This window comes from Anser brachyrhynchus (assembly GCF_964034855.1).
Source record: "Anser brachyrhynchus genome assembly, chromosome: 11".
NCBI classification, from domain to species: Eukaryota; Metazoa; Chordata; class Aves; order Anseriformes; family Anatidae; genus Anser; species Anser brachyrhynchus.
The window spans coordinates 12,944,524-12,969,240 of NC_137706.1; the positions used below are offsets into that span (position 1 = coordinate 12,944,524).

Genomic DNA, 24,717 nt, shown 5'->3' on the forward strand with positions numbered 1-24,717 from the left:
TTGAGCTGTATGGAGTCTGAACAGTTTGGGCTCCTGCTACACAAAGTACATTGAAGTGCTTACAGTAGCCAGAAATATCAAGCACCAAGACTGTGCGGGGGGTACTGTACAACTTGATGTGCGTTGTTAGAAAGGGCCTCTGTGGCTTGTATCGATATTGCCGTTTTATTCTAACAGGTAAAACTGTTAGATGTGTTCGTATTTGGCATAAGAATTTTTATTCTGTTCGTGTATATATAAATCTTTTTATACAAAAAAACAAGACTTCAGACTGGGATCTTCATCATTACTTGGGAGAAGAAGCCTAGAGTGTTCCATTTTAATTTCTGGCATTGCTGTTTTAGTGCAGAAACTATCAATATCATTATAATGTATTTTCAGACCATATTATGTGGAGGAAATCTGACTTCATCGCAAAGGTGACCCACAAAGGAAACTTTAAAATTGGCTTCTACCACTCCTTTTTGTTTTGTTTTTCCCTTTGGGCTTTAAAAATGTTGTGCAAAGGTCTGGGAAGCTTTGAATATTCCCAGCTTTCTGCTTGCAGACTTTTTTCTTATTATATTTAAAAATAACAGGAATGCAAAGTCTGCTTTTGCTGCTCTCCTCCTCCCCCTTTTCCCCTTGGACAATTCCTCAGGGATTTCAAGGGCAGAAAAGTGAAACATGGCTCAGAGCTGGAGGCATTTAGTTTTTAGAAGAGCTTTTGTCTAAGTGCTTTGACTCAACAGGTGCTACTGGAACAAGCAGATATTGGATCTGAACAAGCCTGACTGGAAATTTCTTCTTTCTCTGTAGCTCAACTTTCATCTCCTTTTGCAGTCATAATTACAGTAGTTTTCACAGGATCCTTTTTAGGATAGATGAGGTATTAATTTTTAATGTTAAAAGTTTTTTCCCCCTTTATGATTTTTGGGTGTCATCTTTAGTCATCTTATATGTCACAGATGAGAGGAAAAACGAATTTCTTTGTTTCTAAAAAATTATTATTAAGGCTCCAGAAGCTCCAGGTTAGGAGCAGAAGTGAAATCAACAGAAACTCCAACAACCTTTTGTATGATACAGAGGTACATGGCATCACAAGCCATGGTTGCAGTGTTATGCAAGATTAGGAAGGAAACCATTACTTTTTGGCTGATCTACCTAAGAGAAGTTGGATGTTTATATACAGCAAGAATTCTACATTTGAAATCAGGTCTGAGTGGTGGGTTAGCAAGCAAACATATGCAGTGGAGGAAAGTGAAAACATTCATTATGCCAGCAGCACCTGAAGTCTCCTGCTGGCAAGAGGATGGGGTGGACCAGCCATACTGCGTTTGTACATGAGGCTTTTGCTGGTCTTACTCCGCTGCTGAGTTTGAGGTGCCTCCTAAAAAGGTGTGGGCTGGGAGATGTGTGCAAAGTAAATTGCTCATCTGGCTCAGAGCCTGCTTTCTACTTGTGCCTTGGGGGGCTTCTGGGGAAAATGATGTCTGGGAGCAGACTGACATACAAAGCCCATGGGTCATAACTTGTGTTCCCTCTGTGTTATTTTGTCTGCTTGGATGGGACGCTAACGTAATGAATTTTAATTGAAAAAGAAAAATCTTCTGGTGGAAGCGTATTCTCAGACGGGGAAGTATAAATTACAGAATAATTCATGGAGTATTTGTAGCTCTTGAGAATTCAGCTGGTCTAAATAATGTATGTTTATACATACAAATTGTGTGTGTCCCTGCATACTTAAAATGTTTGATTGTTTCATATTAAGAAACAAGTGAACAAGTGCTGACTGTGGAAGACTGGAACACTTGCCATTTTGGTTTAAATTCTTTGCTATTATTATGAATCCCACACAGATTTTTATCAGTATGGTTTTCATACCTGCATTTTATTGCTGGCCTAAAACTACATAGGCATAGCAGATAGACAGCATCTATTTAAAGCCTGAAGATACTAACGAAGAGTGTCAGTGGGGATAGGACAGCCATCACCCCACAGCTAATTAGGGGTAGGAAGCAGTGGAGGATCCAGTACTACCCTCCTTCTTGTCCTGCCTGTCTGGTGGGCTTGCTCCATCACATAGCTTGGTATCTCACGCAGAATACAATTGCGTGAGAGGTTTTCAGTGCCTGGTGCTCTGGCTGCTGGCAGAGCTAATGACAGAGCAGTCCTTGTGTGCTGGCAAATTGCGAGCACAGAGGCGTTGGGTCTGCAACAGGGGGTTACTGCTCTGGCTTGCGCAGGCCATGGCCTCCTAAATCTTCCTCTTTGTAAGTAAAGGGAGAGCTTCCCTCAGCTAGAGGAACAGGAAATAAAAGGCTTTTCAGTGTGTGCACATCCATGCAAATGTCATAAAAATCACCTGTTTCTTTAAAGACCGCGGGGTGGGGAAGGGTTAAACAGCCGACAGTAAACATTTGGAAATGTAGCTGAGCTTCTGGATGGTGGTAATCCAGTCACTCAGGCGCCCAAGCTGCTAATGATTTGCTTCTATGGATGTGTTTAGGCCTCAGGCTGTCATCGACTCTGGAGGAGACCCTGAAGATGAAAGGATTTTGGTGTACAGCAGTGTCAAAGGCTGCTATTGTATGGGCACAAGCCTTCAATGTCTGCAGTGCTACCTGCCGGTGTCTGTGCACATCCCCATCCTGATTAGGGAGGACAGTGTGTTCTTGTATAATTATGCTACTGGATTGAAGCAGTATAGGTATATCCAAGTAAAAGAAGTGAGTGATAAATTTAAGGGAATTATGAATTAATTGGAATTCATAAATTGTCACATCTGAAATAGGGATGAAATGAGAGGATTTTCAATTCTTCTAATTATGACACCACATTTGACAAATACCTGCTGTTTTCATGTGCTGTCTGAGAAGGCCAGAGTGAAGCAATGGTAAGCAGCTGGAAGAGTTCTGCCTTGCATAACCAACCTGCAGGTCTTGCTGCCCTGGGCTGCCCCACGTAAATAGGGCAAGCTGCGCTGTTCAGCAAGTGCAGAGGCCGGGGTTGAAATGCAGGGGCAAAGCACACCTGTAGCTGTTGAAGCTGCTTTTGAAAGATTAGGAAAGAACCCTGCTATATATATTTTGCTTGGCCAACATTAGATGGATTCATAATTTCTTGCACAGATTGAAACTAAAATGCACTCAACCCAAAACAATGTGGTGAGATGCAAGAGCAGGGAAAAGATTTTCAGAGATAATTCAGGTTCAGTATTTTGTAAAAGTTCTGTTGGAGAAGCAGCCAGAGTCTGAAATTAGATTAATTCACTTCTGTCATGTTAGCATCTAGTCCTTATTTCTTTGTGAGGAAACTTTGTAGTTTCAGGTCATTTAAGACTTAAGCATGCAGGACAAATGTGACATCAGACTACCAAGCATACCCTGGGCTCTGGGGAGTGGGGTGACACAGCTCTCAAGCCTGGCAGTGGCCCTGTTGCAAGGCTTGTGAACCAAAGTGAGACTGTACCTGTAAATCAGCTTGTGCAGGTCACTGAGCATCTTCTCAGGGGGACTGGTTTGGGTCACTACTGATTTGAGCTGGATTCAAAGCAACAACCTAGAGGCAAAAGCTGTGATTTTTATAGGGCATGATGGCTTGCTTACTTGCAGTGTTTTGGTGATAATTCCTTCACCTTAGGACAGTAAACTATCAATAGCTGCATATTAAATAGCCTTGTCTTTTAAACAAGATACTGGTAGTAACTAGCATTTGCTATTAGGTGTAAACAAGTCCCAGAAGTGTTGCCAGCTCTGTGGGTTTTCTCTAATCTGCATAGCTATTAAACCTGCTTTTTTTGCGGTCCTGGCTAGCTCTATACTATATTATTGTCACTGCTCCTGCTCCTCACAGGTGCAAAAAGTCACTTCCCAGCAAGACAGGTTTACCACAGCGCTTTCTTTGTTGGCTCACCTGACAGCAGCACTGCCAGGGCCCCATGAGGGTCCCAGTTTGAGTGCTGGCCACGGCTGTGTGCAGATTGCACGCGGAGTTCAACTACCAGATGGGGGACACTAAATCTGCTTTGTCTCGCCAAGAGCTGGCAGACAGAGCACCGCTGCTGTCAGCCAGAGAAATACTGAAAATTGCTCAATCAACATAATTCATGAAGCTTTGTGGCAGGTCTGCAGCTCCACAGGCTGGTGTGGGAGTGCCAGGTAGGCCGCGGAGCTGTGCAGACCCATGGCCCTGCTCATCGCCTTGGAGGGCGCGTGCAGCCGTGAGGTGTTCTCAAAGGGAAAATACTGTGAATGACACTTTTGCCCAGTAATTCCTGCTTTGTTTGCTGAGAGGGGTCATGGCTAAGAGCTGTGTCCCTGATCCCTTTTATGATGTTGCCTTAAAGCGCTCTGAGGACTGTGGAGTTACTTGGCTCCCCCTGCCCCACCTGCACCATCCCCACTCATCGTACACTACAGGCCTCGAGGTGAGGGGAAAATAGCAAACAAGTTTAAATCTTTATGGGCTGAGCTGGGCAAATAATCAGGCAACTCTTCTCAGTCATTCCTGCAAACAGAAGAAGGTTTAATCTCTTAGATGGTATTTTCAGCCCTTTGTTTGCTTTTTGTGCTCTGGGGCAGAGGGGTTTCAGTGAGCTCGCCTTGAGCAAATGGAGTCTTCAAAGGTCCCGGCAGAAGTGAAAAGTGCTGTGAGCTGTGGAAATATACTGCCTCCTGGGCCTAGTCCAAGCATGCGTTGGTACCCAGCATATTCGTGCCCAGCTGAAGTGTCCTTTTTGGTCTGGGGAGGTGTTGGGCCAAAAAGCACAAGAAGGGGCTGTCCCTTGTGCAAAGCAAGCAAGTAGTGTGCGATGGGGAATGGCTCACTGGTGGCATGAGGCTCGCTGGTGTGAGTGTGATTTAGCCAAACAGATATAGGCCAAACACCAACTGAGTTTAGGAAAAAAATACATTTTTCAGTAAGCAAGGAATAATATAGAAACAGTATATTTCTTATAATCTTCCTAACTTCTTATGTCTCTAGGCTATAAAATGTGTACCAGGTGGCTCCTCTCATAGATCCGAATCCTCCTGGAGATGTCTCTGGGTGTCTGGAAACCCTGAGCTGAAATTTCAGCGTTAGTAAAGCCTTAGTAAAGCCCATGAATGCAGGGTGGGGAATTCATCCTCGAGGCATTCCTGTTTCTGTTGCCACCCAGCCCATCAGGCCACTGAACTCCCTGTATGTAGCTTCTCGCCCTTCTTGGGAAAGAGTGCTGGATAAATAGGAAAACTCATGACAGAAGTGTGCAGCCATAGGAATACTTACTGTACAATGTCATCGTGTTACTCAATATAGCCAAATGAAGTATTCTGACAGAAACAACAGGTTCATTTTCCCCGGAACTTTGTAGAAAGGAACAGAAAATGGTCAGTTTCAATGCCTATGTTTTTGTGGGTCAGTCAAAGCATGCTGTGAATAATTTTTTTTGTAAATATGTATGTGCAGTCTGAACAATGAGATTGTTAAAGGGAGGAATTTACATACAGACATGTAGAAGTCTGCTTGATTATAGATCAGATGAGTCACGTTCTGAATTGATGAAAGGTATATATTCCTCTCTCCGGTCTTTTGTATTCTAGCATATATGTGTAGACATGTAACAGTTTGTACGCATGCAGGTGCATGTATGTGTTTGCATCTTGGTCTAGCCTTTCTCAAGGCTTGCAAAACTGCTTTGCAGCATGCTGTATGGAATATATCTTGCAAATATTAAAGAATCAATTACAGAGTTAATTCAATAGCTATTAGTAATGAGACATAAATGCAACTTTATAATTCTGCCAGCTGGCTAAGGTACCATGCTTTCATCATCTACAGAAGCAAAACATTTTTCAAATCTCTGGCTGAATGTTAAAATCCAAAATTAAATTATAATTACCAGAGGGTTTCATAGCAGTCTGTACCAGACCAAAGTGGACTCCTCCCTCTCGTGTGTCCTGCTGGGGCTGCTGGCTGAAGCCTGGACCCGTAGCTCATCACATCTGCGCAGGTGGGGCAGGAAACTGTCAAGAAATATGTGTTTCTCCTGCACCTAGTCAGGATTTATATGAAAGAATGTAGATTTCTCTGCTTTGGATTGTGGCTATAGTCTTCAACTTGTTTTGACCTTTTTTCCACTTCTGTCAATGGCAGGGATTACTTCTGATGAGAGCAGCCATATTTCTAGGCCTCTCTATTCCTTCACTGGATATAATATTTTTGGCTGGTCCTGCTCAAGTTCCCCTTCCTCTCAAACACCACACTTTCAGGCAGGATGTCTTTCTATCACCTGCATGTCCTACTGATATTATACTTTAGCTCATCCTCAGTGATCCTGGACTTGATACCAGAACAGAGGCACATGGTGTTATTTTATAAGCAGCAATGCAGAAAACAGCAGTCGACTGCCATGCTAATAGAGTATTTCAGTAACTAGGATGGTAGCATACTGTATTTTTATGAGGTGATTTATTTCTGTTAGTGGCCACTGGGTGGAGGAAAAACAGAAAAAGCTGAAAGTAGGAGCAGAGAGGAAAGCGGCCTGATTTCCAGGGCATGCAGAGCGCCTGCGAGTCCTCTCGCCTTGCTGACAATGCTTGGCAGCTCCTGGAGGTCAGATTGCTCCTTTAGGTGCCTGATTTTGAAATACGGCAGCCGGGCTTGGGCTCGTGGCAACTTCAAGGCACCGTTAGAAAAAAAGGTCAAGAAAAAAGGAAGCAGTGGCTGAGTGAAGGAAACCAGGGCAGCATGCGGTGGCACGCACAGCCAATGCCAGTAGAAACAGGGCTTGAAAGGGGAATTTGGGGAGGAGCTTTTGTGAAGAGAGGGCAATGCTTATGCTTGCTTTTTCTTTATAATTTTCCTCCCTATTCATTTGAGATGTGGAGGACCAGAGGATTTGCAAAACTCAGTGGGAATGTGCCTTGGCCATACAAATGCTTTTTTCTTGACTGTGTTACATACTGCATATAGAAATTAACAGTGGGTGTAAGGATATAAAACGCTGTTTCCTTTGACCTACCCTGTTATATGTTAATCTGTTAGCATGCAAGAAGTAACTGTTTATAACCCACTTTCCTGACTCTCCTGTGGGCTGGGGTTGGGACTAGCCCCTGAAGTTGCTGCTAATGCTTCTGCAGCATGGGCTCAAAATGAAAATGAAGCAGTTGCTTGGAAACCCTCCTCCTCTTTGTGCTACTTATTTTACTTCTCAAAATGCAATTAATAGCCTGGAAAAAGACAAGTGGCAAAAATATTACAGGCGGAGCTGCTGATGTCTTACTTGTTAATGTCTTGTAATAGTGCCTTTTACAAGCTCCTGTTTTGATTGGCTTACACTTTGCCAGACTTCAGCCATTTTGAACAAAATTTGGAGTGAATTTTCCTTGCTGGATGTCTCCCTCGAGCTAAACCCTTCAGAAAAATCTCAGCCTAAATGATTCCTGAAAACAGAGCTAGAGAACAATACCCTGGCAAAACAATGCAGTGAACTTTGAAAAGGTGAAATACCTCAAGGACACAACATTTGGTGAGGGAAGCAATGTCTGGCTTTTTACCTAGGGATCTGTGTTTCACCATTTCTAATCTATGCCCATTTGGCTAAACTGCTAGGATTTCCATAGCTGCCCAAGAGGGACAGCTTTGGTATATTTAAAGGCTAAACCCAAAAGCTATTTCAGTCAGACTGGCTACTCCAGGCCTAACTGAGGTCAGCAGCCCAGGGGTTCTGCCTTCTTGAAGGGATATGCGGGATGTGCACAACCTGTGTGCCGAGCAGTCCTAGTCCTGACGCTTCTCAAACTGAGTATTTCACTTTGCAACTTCAATAATATTCTGATAGGACAGTTTTCTTGTGCAAAGTATGTATTTTAAATTGGGCAATTCAAGCATCAACTGCACATATCTCAGTTCTTCTGCAGTACTTTTCCATACGGAAAATAGTTCCTTCCCCCCCCCCCCCCCCCCCCCCCCCCAATTTTATTACTATCCATCTGTTGGCAATTCCAGTAGGCATGGGATCCCGTGTCTTTGATAAGAGGGATATTAGTGCAAAAGTCTATGTGTAAAATCCAAAGTGCATGGATCCATAAAAAGCCTCAGGGTTACCCCTATTATCTGTAGGAAACAGTCCTACAGAGAATACCCAGAGACTGGATAATACTGGGAAAGTAGCTTTCCTGACACTGGATCAATGATTTATTTTATTTTGGAAGTCTCTTCTGGGGAGTGGGGTGGGGGCAAGATAATTCTGAAGAGGACTTAGCAGCATGAGATCTCTTGTGCAACTAAGCAAATAGTTGGGCAGTCTGGTTACACAGAGTTTCAAAGTACACTAATCATGCAAATATTTTTTGAATAAAACAGTGAAAAATGCTGTTTGTTTCATTGGCATGCCTAATATGATACATACTAAATATTTTTTTTGTGGAAAAAATATTAGGAAGCCCTGGATTGTAGGAAAGAGACAGCAATTATTTGCTTCTGTATTTTTAGATGTTAATGCAAACCATTTTTTTTTTCTCATGTGCTAAGGGCAGTGCTGTGTAACTGGGTGTTTGGAGGTGCAGAAGAACCATTCTGTGTTCAGCAGACTCTAGTGTCTTTCTGGGACTTGCATCTCCTAAATGAGGGCAAGATGATGGGTATGTGCAGGCTAATGGGGCCACAGAGCATCATTTGGATTAAACTGAAAGGGTTATGAAGTAGGGAGGAGATCAGACAACCTTTTTCTTGACCGTGAGCGCTAGTTTAAAACAGATGCATCACCTTATATTCCATTATGTTCCACTCTGGATTACCTTTTTCCTGAGTTAGTTGGTGCTTCTTTTTCCACCTGAAAATTTTGGTTGGAATTTGAGGACTTTGGCCATTTCTGAATGTTTCAAATACCTGGAAATTCTGGAGACACAGTACCTTGCATAAAGTGTGTGTCCAGACACCCATCCCCCTGGTCCTGCTCTATGCTGGAGCATCTGGACACCTCAGATTTCTCATAGGGTCTCATTTCTGCACCTCTCCCTTTGCCTCAAACATCCATGTCCCAGAAAGCTGGCAGAAACTACACGTCAGCAGGGCTAAAATATGGCTGAAAGCTGCATGCATCTCTCAGGAGCTGTGCGCTAGCATTCCCGCACTCAGCAGGGGTGTGATGAGTTTTTCATTAATATTAGCTCTCTGGAAGGAGCAGATGGTGCCAAGATCTTGCACCTCAGAGCCAGAATTGCAGTTGGGAGCCAGCTGCATCATTTTCATTACCTCTAGAGTTTCACAGGCCCCTTCTAGCCTTCATTTACCTTTGTAAGTGGGGTGAGAGTGCCAGCTCAGTGAACTGGTGTGTTAAACATGAATAACGCATTGAATGATTACTCCGAGCATCCGTGCTGACTGATGAGAGAGTACCATGTTTCCATTCTCCCTCTTGCTGATGGCATATGTTACTTTCACCAATTAAAAAATCTGTAGACTGTAGAAAGCTGGCTCTCCAGTCGCATGGAGAAGGCTGTGAGTCAGCAGTAGGATTGTCTGAAGGAACTGGAAAGCCAGCAGTGGTTCTGCATAACTCGTAACTGGATGGTGAGGGTCTTGAGAAGAGCTAGTGGAAAGGCGACCTGGGAAGAATGGATTAGGTCAATTTTTGGATTTGGGTTGGTGAATGTTGAGTCATCATGGGCATATTTTATAATACAGAAATGAAAGACTAGAAGCATTTTTTTAATGCTGTAAAAGGCAGTAATAAAATGAAGATATGTTATGGAAAAGCGTAAGATACAAGACTTACAGGTAGAACAGAGATGGAGAGGAGAACCCTGAGGATCTCAATGCAAATTACTCAATGGCATCTGAAATAGAAATAGTAACTTTCTTATGCATTGGTGTGCCAGTTTTCCATAGGCGGGTTCTATTAACTACATTCTGCTTATGCTCTCTAGGAATGTGTTCAGACACATGACTGAGGATATGGTGTGTGTAGCTTGTACCAGCAGCAAGTGGAATTTTGAACAGTTGGTTTAAGTAATGCGATGTGTCATTCGCTTCCCAATGTGCTCTAATCTGCTTTAAAACATAGATGGGTTGTCCCAGTAACACAGTTACAGACTTCAAATGTCCTGTTTGTGGCAAAATAATTTAGCCTGAAGAGAAAGGATGTTTCTAAGTGTTTACAGCCATTTGTCGAAGAGTTCTGATGCTGGAATATAATCCCTCTTTTCCAGGGACTGATCTGCATACAGTCAATGGGAACATTGCTCTCAGCTTGGCAGGGGCTATAACCAGTACTGATGGAGATTACCGCTCTTGCTACACTGTAAATTTGGACAAGCTAGCTAAATAGTGCAGTATTTTAAGTGACATTCTTCTGAAAAGCTTTTAAATCTGGCCTTTTGTCTCTTAATGGCTTTTCCCTGTTTGTTTTTTCTTGTTGCAGTTGGTTTGATACAGATGCAGTGAAACCATCCAGAAACACATAAGTTATATCAGAAGACAACTTTTAGAACACTTTAAAAAAACAAAACCAAAAAACCTATAAGACTTCAGCTAGGTATAAAGAGATCTCCTGGTAATGTGTTTGTTTTTATTTTAATAATTTGTTGGCTGCTGCTGTTCCTGGATTTAACAGTGTGATTTGTTCTTTCTCCTAAAAACTTGTGATGAAACACAACAGGGGAAATACGTCCCACTGAAGTAAAGGGCAAAACTCCCACTGTCTTCAGTGGGACCAGAAATACACCCAAAGTATACATGGAGAAATATTTTGAACACAGTGCTATAAGCTATTCTTTGTGGTAGAAAAGATTTTATTAAGCTCATAGCTATAGCTATTCACATAATGCCTTTGAGTGGTCTTTTCTACATAGCTGTTTTTCCTGACTACTTAAAGGCACATATAACTAATTATAAAAGGAGAATTGGTGGCTGCATGTGTTGGTGTGTTTCCTTCAGGCAATAAGTGTAAACAGGGCTTCCACATACCAGACTTGTGCTAGCAAGGTGGAGGAAATGAATCTTTTGTAAGAGTGAATAAAACAACTTGCAAAGTCTCATCCAAGCCTTTTTTTCCTGGGCCAAAGGAAGGATTAGAGTCAGTTGCACCAAGTTTCTGCTCTAGCCTCATACTCTAGGATCAACTGACACTGTGGCTTCATTAGCCGTGTTCGTTAATGAGAACATGTCTCTTGACTGGCTCGTGTCCTCTTCTCCCCAGGCGGAGTTGCTTGTCTTGCAGTAAGGCAGTTAGAGTGATATCCACGTTAACAAGTCTTGTACAGCCACATGGCTTCTTGTCCGCCTCTGCCTGCATGCCAAAACTTGGTTAAAAGAACAATTGATCTCATTAGAAAATTAAAAATAAATAAATCAGTATGGGAACATACTAAATACAGTTTGTGGGCTGAGAGGGAAAAGAGAGGACCCGGGGCAGGGATTAATAATTACTTTGGCTCCAGCTGGACCAGTACCCAAATACTCTCATAGCAAAGAGCTTCTCGTTTAATAGACACCTTGGGCTGCTAGGGACTCCTCTACCCCTGTGTCTCAGTCTGTTTTCTGCTTGCTGTTTTCCATTGAGGTCTTGGGAGGAGGAAGTGGGGGACAAGAATTCATCAGAAGGAGTGAAGCTAACTGTGAGACTGTCAGGGCTGTGGGCTGGTAACTCATAGAGATATTGCTTGTTACAGGAGTAAAGAGAAAAAGAAATGAAGCCATGAAGTTGAACAATTTAGCCACAAAAGTATGTGGTAGTCTCCTTCTAGAGATAGCCTCTGATAGAAGGACAAAATGATGAATACAAAGCATGCCTGTGCAGATCCCTTTCTGAACGGCATTATGTATGCGCTTCACGTGGAGGTTATTTACATGCTTTTAAGCAGCGATCATTGTCCATTGCACTTCAGTTCCAACAGATGAAACTCCCACAAAAACAGCTTCTGCTAGACCCTGCCAAATAAGCCAGATAGTTTTGTGGCTGGCTGGTGTGCTGGCAAAAGCCATGCTCACTAGTATGCTGTGCACAAGCAAAGGAGGGCCCCAAATGGGTCAAGCTTCAGCTTTCTGTTAACATTTCTTCAACGGGTGTGCCTTCTTCTCGTATTAGAATGTCAATAACATGGAAGTGTATTGATAACACATTTTTTCCACACTTGAACAGAGTGAAATGAAACTCCACCGCGTGTAAGTCAAGTGCTGTATCTAAATCAATTGAATTACCACTGGGAGAAGAGCCACAGACTCTCCAGGTACGCAGGGTGAATCTCACACCAGTGAAGCTGGAGAATCTGACTTTGAATTGACATAGGATAGAGCCCATACTCTGTGGGGGGATTCTTAAAGAAACGTGTTTAATTCTTGTTCATATGTAAGGCCCACATGTGTGGGCTTCCATGGTATGAGAAATCATGGTTTGTGGATTTGGTCTTTTTTTCTTTTAATTGGATGTGAAGATTGACTTGAAGAGCTTCTTTTGGCGGGGGGGGGGGGGCAGCAGATCAATGAACAAAAACTCACATAAAAGTGTCTCCATTTAGAGAGGAATATTAACAACTGATTCTTTGACCCAGTATCATACCCCATATAGTGAATTCTGTAGTTGTTACAGCTTTCCTGTGTACAAAGCATAGGATAGAGTAACAGTTTTTTCAATTAGTATAATATTAAAAATATACAGCATGGTGATACAGAGCTGAAAAATTGTGGCTTTGTGATAGTCATGGGAGTAAAACAATGAAATGTTGGAAAAAATACATTTTCATCTAGTAAGACTTGACATATGCATCTACTTCAGGTTTTGTTAATAATGTTCTTAATTTGCAGTGTGTCATAGGAGGGCAGCATTAGTTATTGTAATGCTGTATTTATGATGTTATCAGTAGCAGAGCTGCAGTATGGTTTTCACCACAGAGCAGAACTCAGATTACTGGGGTTTTAACATGAAAGTTCAACAACAGTAATTTAATATGTACCTTGTACAGTTAGAATGATAGCTTTTCTTTCTATCTGCAGGAAATAAATGTGTTGTATCATTAAACCTTGCAACCCTGTTTCCCATTCAGAGAATAAATATATGTATAGGTCCATATTGTTCCACGATTTCCATCTTTGCAGTTACATTGGCTTTTGTGGTGTGACGCTGATTTACATTAGCAGAGCATCCAGCCCACCTGTCAAAGATGGTGTCTTTATATGGCCATAAAAGTCATGGAAAAAAATATTAGATATCAAAGGTATTGAGTTTATTTGAACATACTTTGGTGAAAAAGAAACTGGGGGTTTGGGTGTAGGGGGCAATCCTTTTCATTCTGGCTTCTAACTTCTTGTTCAGTGTGAGCTGTCAAAGACCAAACACTGACTTCTAGAACTTCTAAAGTGAATGTATTGCTCATGATACGTGCTGAATTAATGGTCTCAGGGACTGAAGCCTTTTATTTGGGTGGATTTCAGGATTCCCACACAAAGCCTGATTATTTCCATTTTTGGAAAGGGACTCTCTAGTTGTCCCTTGTACAGTTCCAGGCATATTGTCGGTGCTCAATAAATAGTCATAAATAACAGTGAAGTCAGAACAACTTGATCTGTGCAGCTGTCCTGCAGGGGGCTTTGAAGATGAGCCCCTCTTTGTTCTGGGTCCCAGTGCTGCTGCACCTCTCCAGGCTGTTGCTCCTATACATACTGCGTAGGGACTGTAGGAGTGGCTTCTGGCCTCTGCCTGCTGCTATAGGGGCTTTACAGGGTGTCCGGCCTGTTCTTTCTTTTCTCTGACAGTCTTCTAGGCTTCGTTCACCTTCCTCACCTGAGGTGTGCTCTGCTGTGCAAAAATTACTTTGCTTCAAACATCCCCTGACTGTGTTTATAGCTTTGCTGTGATACTCCAAGATTTACTCAGGATCTCCACAAACTGGGGCCTCCTGCCCCAGCGGTGGTGTGTTGCGCAGACTGTGTACCCTTTCGGTGCTATCAGGTGCCTTTCAAACTGAAACTGCTACATGAGTCAGGAAAGCTTCCCATTTAGCTTCTGCTTAGACTTGAGTACCAGTTCTTGGTTTGCTCTGTTGGTAGGCCAGGTAAGATCATAATATGCTGCTCCTGTAAGGTGTCAGCCTAAATGTTCGCTCCTAGTGCCACCACAGGAGCTAAGGCCAGTAGCAGCTTGCAGGCAAAACACATCTCGCAGGATTAGCAGGCGAAGTCTTTCTCCTTTCCCATCCAGTAAATCCACTGGATCTATTGGGTGAGTGGAATGACAGACCTAAAGTGTGCCATAGGAGGAGTATATGTTGGTGTTTGGACTTAGTCGTGTGGCTCTGTTAAGAATGATCTTGAGCAGGTCATTTGTGCTTGGAAACAAGAACTGGACAAAAATGGCCAATGTAGGATAAGAGTGACTTATGCTAAAATCAGGATGCGGGACAATTGTGAAAAAGCAGAGCCAGGTTTTTGCCCTTTGAAGACGGGAATGTCTGAGTAATAAACTCGCCTTTATACCAGACTAAAAAGAAATCATTCTTTTTTTGTTGTTGTCACGTTGGCATGAAGTATCACTGTGAATACATCTAGCTGTTTCCAGTTGCCTTTAACTGAGCTAGATATTGAATATTTAAGTTCTTTATAAACACAACATGAAATTATCGTCATTTTCTGGAAGGCTCACAATGCAGTATAAACAACTCAGCTGAAATAAAGTATTTATTAATATCTCTGAAACACTGTAAAGATTATTTCTTGGTCTGTAGCTTGAAAATGCCACAGTCCCTGCCTCTGCCTCCACAGGAACAATCTATTGCTGGCTCCCAGGCACTTCCTATGGGAAGGCAGAGAAAGAGCCAGTCTGTACAGCATTTGGTATCCAGCATCTGCTGGTTGCGGGGACAGTGATTTCTGGTAGCTCTTGGTATCTGGCCATTTGTCAATGGTCATAAGACTAGACATTAAACTTTCAAGTCCATTAGCAGGACTTGGGCTCATGTGTTGAACTGATTGTTGCTGCTGTATTGTCAGAGCTGACTTCCTTCAGACAAATTAAAGAGTTGTTTTTTTTTCCCTTTCTGACTGATTCTGATTACTGTTCCACCTGCAGAGGAATGCCGTCTCTTCTTAATGAATTTCGAGATTTTTGCCTCCCCATTTTCTTCCCTCTGTTCCCCCAACCAACAGGTGGTTGCCCTGCCAACTCAGCATACTTCTGATTAACAGGAAAATATTTTATCTGTCTTTAATGTTAAACCAGTCTGTTTCTTTGCCCTTGTGGGAATGAAAAAATCCAATGGCATTACAAAAGGAACCATGAAGACTCCTAATGTCATCCTGTTCAGCATTCCCCTTCTTAGTAAAACAAGCCTTAATATTCAGGGCATTGAATAAGCTGTAGTGAGTGCCAATTTCTTGCTTGTATACTTGTTGCGTTGCCAAAGTCTCTTTGGCTCTCCAACAGGGATGCACAATAGTAGAAATGAGTAAAGTAAAATACCAGATCCAGCTCTGATCAAACTCTGGAGAAGTTTTTATTTAGATTTGAACTTTCTCACACCCATTTCTATGCAATAGTTGCTGGTGGTTGGTGGCTTGCCACAGTATAAATATCATATATTGGAATGTGTTTGGCTTTAGAGGATTACCTGGGAAAAAAAAGCCTTTCCAATTCTAATGCTTTAAAAGGTCTGCTTCAACTCTGACTTCCCTCACCCCTCCTTTCTTGCTTTTTAACATCTGCATGTGAATATAATAAAGTGCATATTGAAGCCGGTCATTTACAGAGAAGGAAGAGCACTGGTGTTGTAATTGAGATGTTACTGCCTGCCTCTATGGCACATATTAGCTGAATAAAACATGCAGTCAATAAAATGAAACAAAACAATAAAACTAAGCCCTTTGGTGCTCTGTTATAGGGTGTTATGCAACATAGAAACCTGCAGTCGTAAAACTGAGAATGAGGGAAACCTTACACTTTCAAGAACAAAGGCATCCAAGCATTAAGTTGGAAACAGCACTAAACCTCTATTCTCTTTGCACCTGGAAGCAGTTAGTTTTAAAAGCCATACAGGTTTATACTGTTCTCTTCCAATTTAAATAGGGCCTTCATGTGTTCTTGTTAGATGCTTATACAGAAACACGGTTTTAATTAAGGCATGCATTGATCCAAGTCCAAAAGATACATTTATTTCGGAAGATAAATTCATTAGCCATAGGCATAAAAAGCTAGTGTTCTTACCGAGACGGTTCCAGCCTTGGGAACTATGTTCTATATCCTTTCTAAATGTATAGTATGCCATAGAGCTCTATTTTGCATGGCATCAATCAAATATACTGTATCCTTAAGCCGTTTGGCATAGTTGATTTTGAGAAATAAAGACAAGCTGAAGGAGGAAAATTAAGATGTATAAGCATCGGGAGGACAGATGTTTTCAGCTGTCAGATTTCACTAGTGTTTATCAGTAATTTATGCATGATACTTCGTTATGGAAAATAAATATAAATGAATAATTTATTGAAATATACAAGCTTCAGTAAATTGCCCAGACACAGTAGCAAGTTTCATGAATGTCTTTGTAGGTACTCATAGCCTAAAGATATATTTTTTTCAATACTACTTGGAGTCTAAATGAATAGACCTCTTGGGGACATGCTATATTTCTCATCAGATGGGCATAATTCATTCCCTGTACTTAGAAGTTGAGAAGTGTAACTTTTTTTCCCCCAGTTTTTAGCTTGTTAAAATCTATTCCTCCCAAATACCCTCCAATGCATATTTCTGAAACTTCTTGTGGCACATGGAAAGCATAAAATGTGAAAAATGTTGCACAAATAAAAATGACTATTTATGACCGCCTCTTTCCAGTTGTAAATGATTAAAATATTTATAGAGTTATATAAATTATATACAGGGAGAAGTTTCAAAACTATAATGTGAAAGCTTAGGAAGAGTTAGGAATTTGGAAAAATGACATTTTCTGCCTTACTTTTTTACCTTTCTCCCTCTTCGACTTCAAGATAAAGTCTGGTGTAAAGTGCTGGTTTTTGAAAATGTACCATGTGTACATTTATAGATGTTAAGAACTGTACATCACTTTCTGATAGATACTTTACTAAATTCTGGCATTCTTCCATGAACTCAGACTTGAAATGATTTTAGGTAAATATATCCTTGACTATCTTCATTTGCAAGAATGGCCGTGTCAGACTTCTGACCACTTTCGTGCTTGATGTTTATGGACCTCATTTAAAGTCCAGGCACATGACAGATGTGCCTTGACATCAATGAACTTTGAACATGGCACTGCAGGTTCAAATGCTTGTGGGCCTGGGTCATTAGTGTGCCATCTGCTTTCCATGGAGCTACAGGATAGACATTATTGGACCATTTAAGGGGAGTTAGACTCCATGATCCGAAATAAAATCACTGACATACCTCTTTTTTGATTTTACTATACTAAGCTAAAGAAAAGAATGCTCTGATAATACTAGTAGAAATAACGTGAGTAATCAGACTTCATTGTCTGCGGCTTTCTTACTTCTTTAATATGGAGTTAAACAGTTCAACGTAGCTTGTAGCTTCCTGCTCTGTATAAAACTGTTGGATAATCCATATCCTAAATCACTAGATTTGGCTGGTACAGCACTGAGGTTTTAGTGATGGAGCACTGCAGTGGTTAATGAACCTTAACTTTTTTTAAACTGATATCTGTGAAGGTAACTCACAAGGCTGGATAAATGCTGAAGTTCAAAACATTGTCATGGGTGGTGAAAATATTGACAGCCATTGACCTGTTCAAAGTGAATAAACTTACTGTGAATTGGCGTGTTCCAATGTTAGCATTGCTACAGAAACATCCTAACATCCTGTATGGATGGGATTACCCCTTCTGTTTTCTACTCCACTTCAGCAAAAGCTCAGCATGAAATAAATGGTTTGCCAAAGCTACTAGGTAGTCCAGCAGAGACTTCAATGTGTGTATGTCTTTGAATATAGATTACTTGAAAAACCATAAAAAGCTGGGTTAAGGCAGTCAGATTACTGTATTTACCGTTAGAATAGAGTTTTATTAGAAAATCCATTTTCTTTGGCTCCCTAAAATATGATCCGGTATTGTTTTGAAAAGCAGAGTGTATGTTTTCCTCATGTAATGAAAGCTTGTATTTGTTTCACTGAACTTAATTTCTTCATAGGTAATTACCAGTTTCTAATTTGTGATAGGCAAGAAGTCTAAGGAGGATGCAGTGGTTGTGGTAGTGAATTAGCAGATACCAAATAATATATTTTTTTTCCACCTCATCGTTTGCTTGCTTCCAGTTTTATTCATCCTAAGAATTGTTACTAAGTTTTCAAGTGAGAAAACTAACCAAAAATTGCAAAAAATTGCAGTTGGCTTTTTTTTTTTTTTGCTATTTAGAAAGGCCTCCAGAAACAATAGAGGCATGCTCCCAGCCCAGAGTTAACAGAAAATTCGTGCTCGCAACATCTGTAGGCGAAGATGTGGTGGAGAACGAAGAAGAGTTGAAAGTGACAGTGATTCTTCTCAAAAGCTTTTAGATTTAGTAACATCAACTTAGTGTGCAGCCTTCAACCAGATGACATTTATTTTTCTTATCTCTTTTCTTGCTACCCCTCTGATGATTTTTCATTGGCATTTTGAAGGACATTGAAGGAAATCTAAGATTCTGCTTAGGAGATACTTTCCATGATGTCACATTGTTTAAATCTTAAGTCCTTTTTGTTCTGCAATGGTACAGCATCTACTATGAGCAGACCTTGGTCTATGACCAGAGGTCCCACTTGTTACTCTAATTTCTAGAGGAAAAAAAAATGTATTGAGACTTTACATCCTCCAGGACAGGTTTAGATAAGAAAAAGTATCTCAGGGTTATGTCAACTTTGATTTGAAGAAATAAAAGTTGTTTTTTCTACTTCAGGCAAAATGCTTAGCAAAACTACAACAAATTGGTGAAGTAAGTTTGTGGCCTCTTAAGTGAGTGTAATACAACTTGGTGCACTGGCTTTCTGCCTCCAATGCTGCTCTCAAATCACTAGAGAGGCGGACTCTGTTCGCGGTAGGCCTGCATGAGTTCTTCAAATGTTCAGAAACTTGCTCCTTCCCTAGGCAAAAATCCTTTGAACTTTTTCATGTTCGAGTCATTTTGTGCTCTTGTCTCTCTTTCTGGAAATTAGTCTCTCAATTGGTATAGATATAAATAAACATACTAAGCACAGTGTGTGTAACTATACTGTGTCCGTTCACGTTAAACATTGAACATGCAGCTAGCCAGTGAAGTATGTGAATAAAGGTTATAGAAGATTAATCAGTATGCAAAACGCTATGTAAAATGGGAGAATTAGAATGGCTTTCCAAGATTTCATTTTAAGAATTCAACAGCACAATTTACAGAATATTACAGAAGGGTTTTATAGACTAAATAATGGTTGTTTGTGAACTTCAGTGCCAACATAGGGATTTACTGTGGTGAACTACAGCATTTCTTCCTTGCAGAAAAACACAGCCTTGCTCTACATCCTCCAGTAAAATAAGCATTTTAAAAGGACTGAAGTTACAGTATAATTTATTGCTATCATTTTAAGCATTGAATTCTCAGACCATTTCCCTCTATTTTTCTCACTGGTGAGGAATGTTCAAGTACTGTAGTATCAGCATGTCTCCTATTACAAAGTTAAACTCCAGAAACATTTAAGAAGGTGAAAGTTCTAAAATTAGCCTGTTTTCCCCAGCCCACATATCACACACCTGGGGGAGAACACGACCGTGTGTAGTGTACTCTACACTTACTTTCCTCATTACAAATCAAAACACTCTAACCTAGCATACAAAACCAAGCATTCATTGCCTATTTTCATTAAATAAGGAGACCTATTAATTCCAGATGTAAACTGTTCCACTCCTTCTACAGGCCATGAAGCATGTTTTCCTGTACCCATGTCTGGCCTTTAGCATGTGAGCTCTTTCTCCCACATCCCCTGGCATGCCCATTGCATGCTGCGCCACTGCAGGTTTGTTGCTTCAATTGCACAACTGATGCATGCTAAAGGCATATGTACGTGTAAGGGGTTCAGCAAATTCAAACTTTTAAACCTGCTCCCATGCTTCTGAGATTTGATCAATGTGTGCTCATTTTCTGTATTTTTTCTGACCAGCGGTTGCTAAGCTTGGGGCTACAAACCCCTAACCGTTGATGACAACTTTTAAGGGTTATGTGACAGATGTAACAACCCTAAGAAAAACAAGAGTTTTGGTATTGTTCTGCTCTTGGGGATCTTTTGTTTTGGCTAGAAAATAATTAGATGCTCACAAACAGAAGAGGAGGGGACCACTGACTCAGATAACAGGGTTTCAGAGTAAGGGCCAGCTTAATCCTGATTCCAGCATTCCAAAAATCCACCATTTTTGGATGTTTGTGTATCTAAATTATTTGTTAGCAAACCACCTGTTTTACTGATGGCTTTGCAGTGTTGTTTTGCTGGTCTGCTGGTGTGAGGTCTTCTTTGTGTACTATGATAATTTCCCAGAAATCACAGCAGTTGGAGCAGTTTGGGGTACAGGTAGCAAGTCTGTAGGTGTAACTAACAGAAAAGACCACAACAATTCACGTGCTGATGGTTTCTGTCACAAACAGTTTAAAAGTTTGTTGGTTTTGTTCCTGTTTTTGTTCTTCTTGTTTGTTTTTAGTATTCACGTGATGAAAGGACCTGACCCTTCAGTCAGTTAAATATGCGTGGATCTGAATAATCCTATTGACTGCCAGTTGACAGTAAATTTATCTGTGGTAAAGTGCCTATGGAAGCTGGTGTTAGCTGTAGATTTTCCAGCACGAGGAAAAGAGAATCCAGTCCTGTTGTGAACTGGGCAGGGGATGTGCCTTGGCAGCCCTCAGAAAAGCTTGTTAGGTCCATTGCATCTTGACTAAGCAGCGGCAGCAGTGTGATATATTGCTGTCACTACTGAAATTTTATACTTGTGTTGATGTGCACAACAGTAAAAATTGATTTTGGTCCTAACGTTAAAAAAAGGGGAACAAAATTGTGAATATATGGATAAACTCATCAACAGCTGGTCTGGGGCATAAATTTTAGAGGGGAAGTTTTCAGGGGCAGCGATTGCTGCTTTGATGTGTGTTGGCTTCGTGACTAACACCGAGGGGTAGCAATCTGTGCCTGTGGCTGTAAATGCTGTGATAAGACAGATGACTGCTAAATTGCCCTTGCTGCTGCTAGCTTTGTGATATATCTGAGTATATAAGTGTTTATAAAAATTATTTACACCATACCTTCGCTTTCTTTGTATTTCAGGGTAGCACTTAACCGAGATAGAGAAGTAGGCCTGTGAACAACCAAGGGGAATAAAATTGGCACTGGATTGCTGGCAGACTTTGAAATGAAAATGCCATGTATAATGTTTTCAATGTTTTTCTTTAACTAAGAATAAAAAATGAATGTTTAAGGCACAAGTCAGGTTGAAAATGATAATTATGGAAAAAATAGAAAAAGAAAATAGGAAATTAGAGACATGAGTCACATGATTCTTAGGTGTAGACAGCACATGAAATTCACTGCTTGGACTGATGCCTTTGCAGCTGAGAAATCCTTTAATTATTTTTTTTAATAGTGATTCATTTGGCGCACTGAAGTAAAAGAAATAGAGGAAAATATATTTTTTTCAAGTCTACTGTATCTGTAGTTTGGAGTTAGTAATCTACAGATATTTCCAGTGAAATTTTTTGTTGTGTTGCATTGGGTCTTGTAAAAAGTGAGGATTTTATGGCATTTTCCAGCTCTCTGTTCTCAAGTGGACCTTGAATGCAAAGACTACAGGAAAAAAGCCTATTTGGAAAAGTTAGTTGTGACTGCTGAAACACTAACTTTTAGTAAATTAAAATAAGCATTCTTCGTATAATTTATGGTTTGTTTGTTTTAGAGGCTGGAAAGTCTGGAGTGGTGCTTGCAGAGGTGTTTTTTTTTTTTTTTTTAAGCTTAGCTTGCATGGCTTGCAATGAGAGAAGGCATCATGTTAATCATATGCAAATGGAAATGCAGATTTCTTATGAGAGGTATCAGGAGTAACATTTTCCACTGTGTTACTATGCTACTGTAAATTGGGACACAGTTCATTAGGAGCCCGTCTTGCTGCAGGCTGGCTGTCACTGCACGTTCCCACCCAGTGGTGCTCATGAGCAGTGGGATCAAAAATAACCAGTTGGGAGACAATAAAATGAGAAGGAGATAGATGATGATAAAGATGTCTTGGGAGTGAATTCCATCTGCACGGTGCTCTTAAAGAGCCGTTGACTGCATACAGTGCATTAGCCTGTTAAAATGCATAAGAGGAGACTTAAAGCAGGAAGCTGGCTTGCTGATGGCTACATGAACCCCATAAGGGTTGTGAGGGTCCATGCGCTGTGCCCCTGCACAGCTGGTGCTGGATGCCATTGCTCAGAAATCTTCATGCTACTTTTGAGCAACAGGCGAGTCTCTATTTTGAATATGAATGAGTGAAGTCAACTGCCCCTTAATTTATACACATTGCCAGAGACTGTCCCAGGGTTTGGAATTAAATACTCCAGCACAAATCTCTTTAAACCTCTCCTAAATAAGAAATTATGCTAAAGCTCTTTAGTAAGGAGGTTCTCCCCCCTGTTGAAATAAAAATCAATTATGTTTGCTCTGCTGTGAACAATGTCGCTCCGTAGCCTTGCTTTCTAATTGGGTAATGCCTTAATGACCTGCTGGGAGGCTGTGATGCATTGCTTTGGACCCTCTCTGCAGGCTTTTAGACTACCAGTCAGATGTCAATGAAGCTTGACTCAATAGGGGTCCTTTTTCTAAAATTCCATTATTCATCAGGGTTTATGCACTAAAATGATCACAAAATAAAACCTTCACATCAAGCAGAGTTAAATAGAATTATGGATGCTTTACTTCATTGTTAGACTCTGAGATTGTCACTGGATTAAAATTAGGTTCTTTTTTATTTGTTAAATTTGATGAAAACATTTTCTCAGTTTCGGGTTTTTCTGTTAAGAAGTATTGAAAGAAGCAACTTTCAAGTTGGTTTTTATTTTTTTTAAAGGTGGTTTATATGTATTTTAAATGAGTTTTATCTATTACCTTTTATTTTAAACCATGACATGAAACAAATGCTTAAAAAATCTTAGTCAGTCAGTTAATGATAAGTGTGAGACCATTTATTTCACTTAATAACTTTGTTGAATCATTCTGGTTTTCTATCAGAATTGACATGAATAAGACAAAAGTCCCATATTTGCTCATGTTTTTTTCCTAATGGCTAATATAAACCAGTAAAATGAAACTTTAAAAAATCTTGTAGGCTGTTTTACTAAGCTGGTTCCTGAGGAGGGTTGCTGCCAGTACTGGAGGGAGTTCTCTTCAGAGCAGCAAGGACCATCATTTCCTTCTCATGGAGAAGATGCTTTCCATGATGAGAGCCTGAGGATATGTAAAGATAAGAAAGGTAAATTTAAGCTGGAAAAGCATAATTAGTACACATACATATATATACACAGATATATATATTATTCAATTTGGGAAGTAAAAAGGAAATGAAAAAGGAAGGTTTTTATAACAACATCAAGAAAAGTTTTGAAGCCGTTTAAACACAATTCTCTTATGCAGTAAAAAATTAGGAGTTACCATGGCAACTGCATGTAATAATTTATTCATACCACCTCTGGAACACATATTACCTTCTTAAAGTGACTGACTGTGTTGTGTTAAATGTATGTATTTCAAAATTAGCAAGGAAGTCATCTCATTACAATCAAATAACACTTTTTCCTCCAGGTTATAAGTGAAATGGACAACAGTTTATTTGGCTTTACTTCTTCAGGTCCACATGTTAAGAAAAATTCTCTAATTTTTATGATTTTTCCTTCTGGTTTTCACATAAGGCCAGAAAAGTAGATCTCTGAGGATCTACATCGTACACACTGAACATTGTATTTCAGCCACCCAGTTCTTTCCGTTGTTTCCTGATTAGTATCATCATGTTTACTTTTAACAAATTGCAATAGGAGATAAAATAATCCATATACTTATTAAAATCGTCTAGCATGTAGGTACAGTCTATGATTTACAGTCTATCTTTAGGAATATATAGGATCCTCTCATCTTCCTCATTATCTAGCACAGAGGAAAATGAATGATGTTTCATTTCACACATGAAGGAGATTGACACAGTTGTTTTCCTAAAGCCTTGGAAAGCTGCATTAAAACTAGGATCCCAGCCATTTAGGCAATATATCTTAGTCCAGTATTTAGACATTTTTTTTTACATTTATGAAGGTTCCATCAACATCTGTATCTCTTCAGTTGCAAACTAGGTCACGAAAGGTAGTTCTAAGTAGAGTTTTCAGCATCTGCTTGCAACTTCTAGAAAGCCCATTTTCTCCTCTGTTGTTCAGTATTTAAGCAGCCTGTCCAAATGTGCTGTGTGTTAAATTGTCTCCAGGAAAGAACACCCACCACAGTTATGACTGACTACACCGGCTTCTCAAAACAGCGGTACCCAGCCCCCAGATCCGTTTTGCCCCCGCGCACAATTAGAATGATAAGCTTTGAAATTTCAGAAGTTTGCAGCGTTATTTTTTTATATGAAAAGCCTTTAATCCTCGATTAATATGTTACACCTTGTCAAGAACAAAGCATATTTAGAATAATTGGAGACTTCATAGTTTTAGTATCGATCAATTACTTAGGGTGAGAGCATGAGCTGGAGATCTGGTATGTTACAGGCTCAGCAAATGCTG

The 24,717-nt window shown here is 40.5% G+C and overlaps 1 long non-coding RNA gene across 1 annotated transcript in view; it reads left to right on the forward strand.

Moving 5' to 3' along the window:
- Positions 1-24,717, forward strand: part of LOC308200830 — a 46,570-nt gene that overhangs the window by 16,784 nt on the left and 5,069 nt on the right. The window contains exon 5 of the long non-coding RNA XR_013955841.1: positions 23,280-23,423. This is a non-coding gene — a long non-coding RNA (uncharacterized lncRNA). The remainder of the gene's footprint in view (positions 1-23,279; positions 23,424-24,717) is intronic.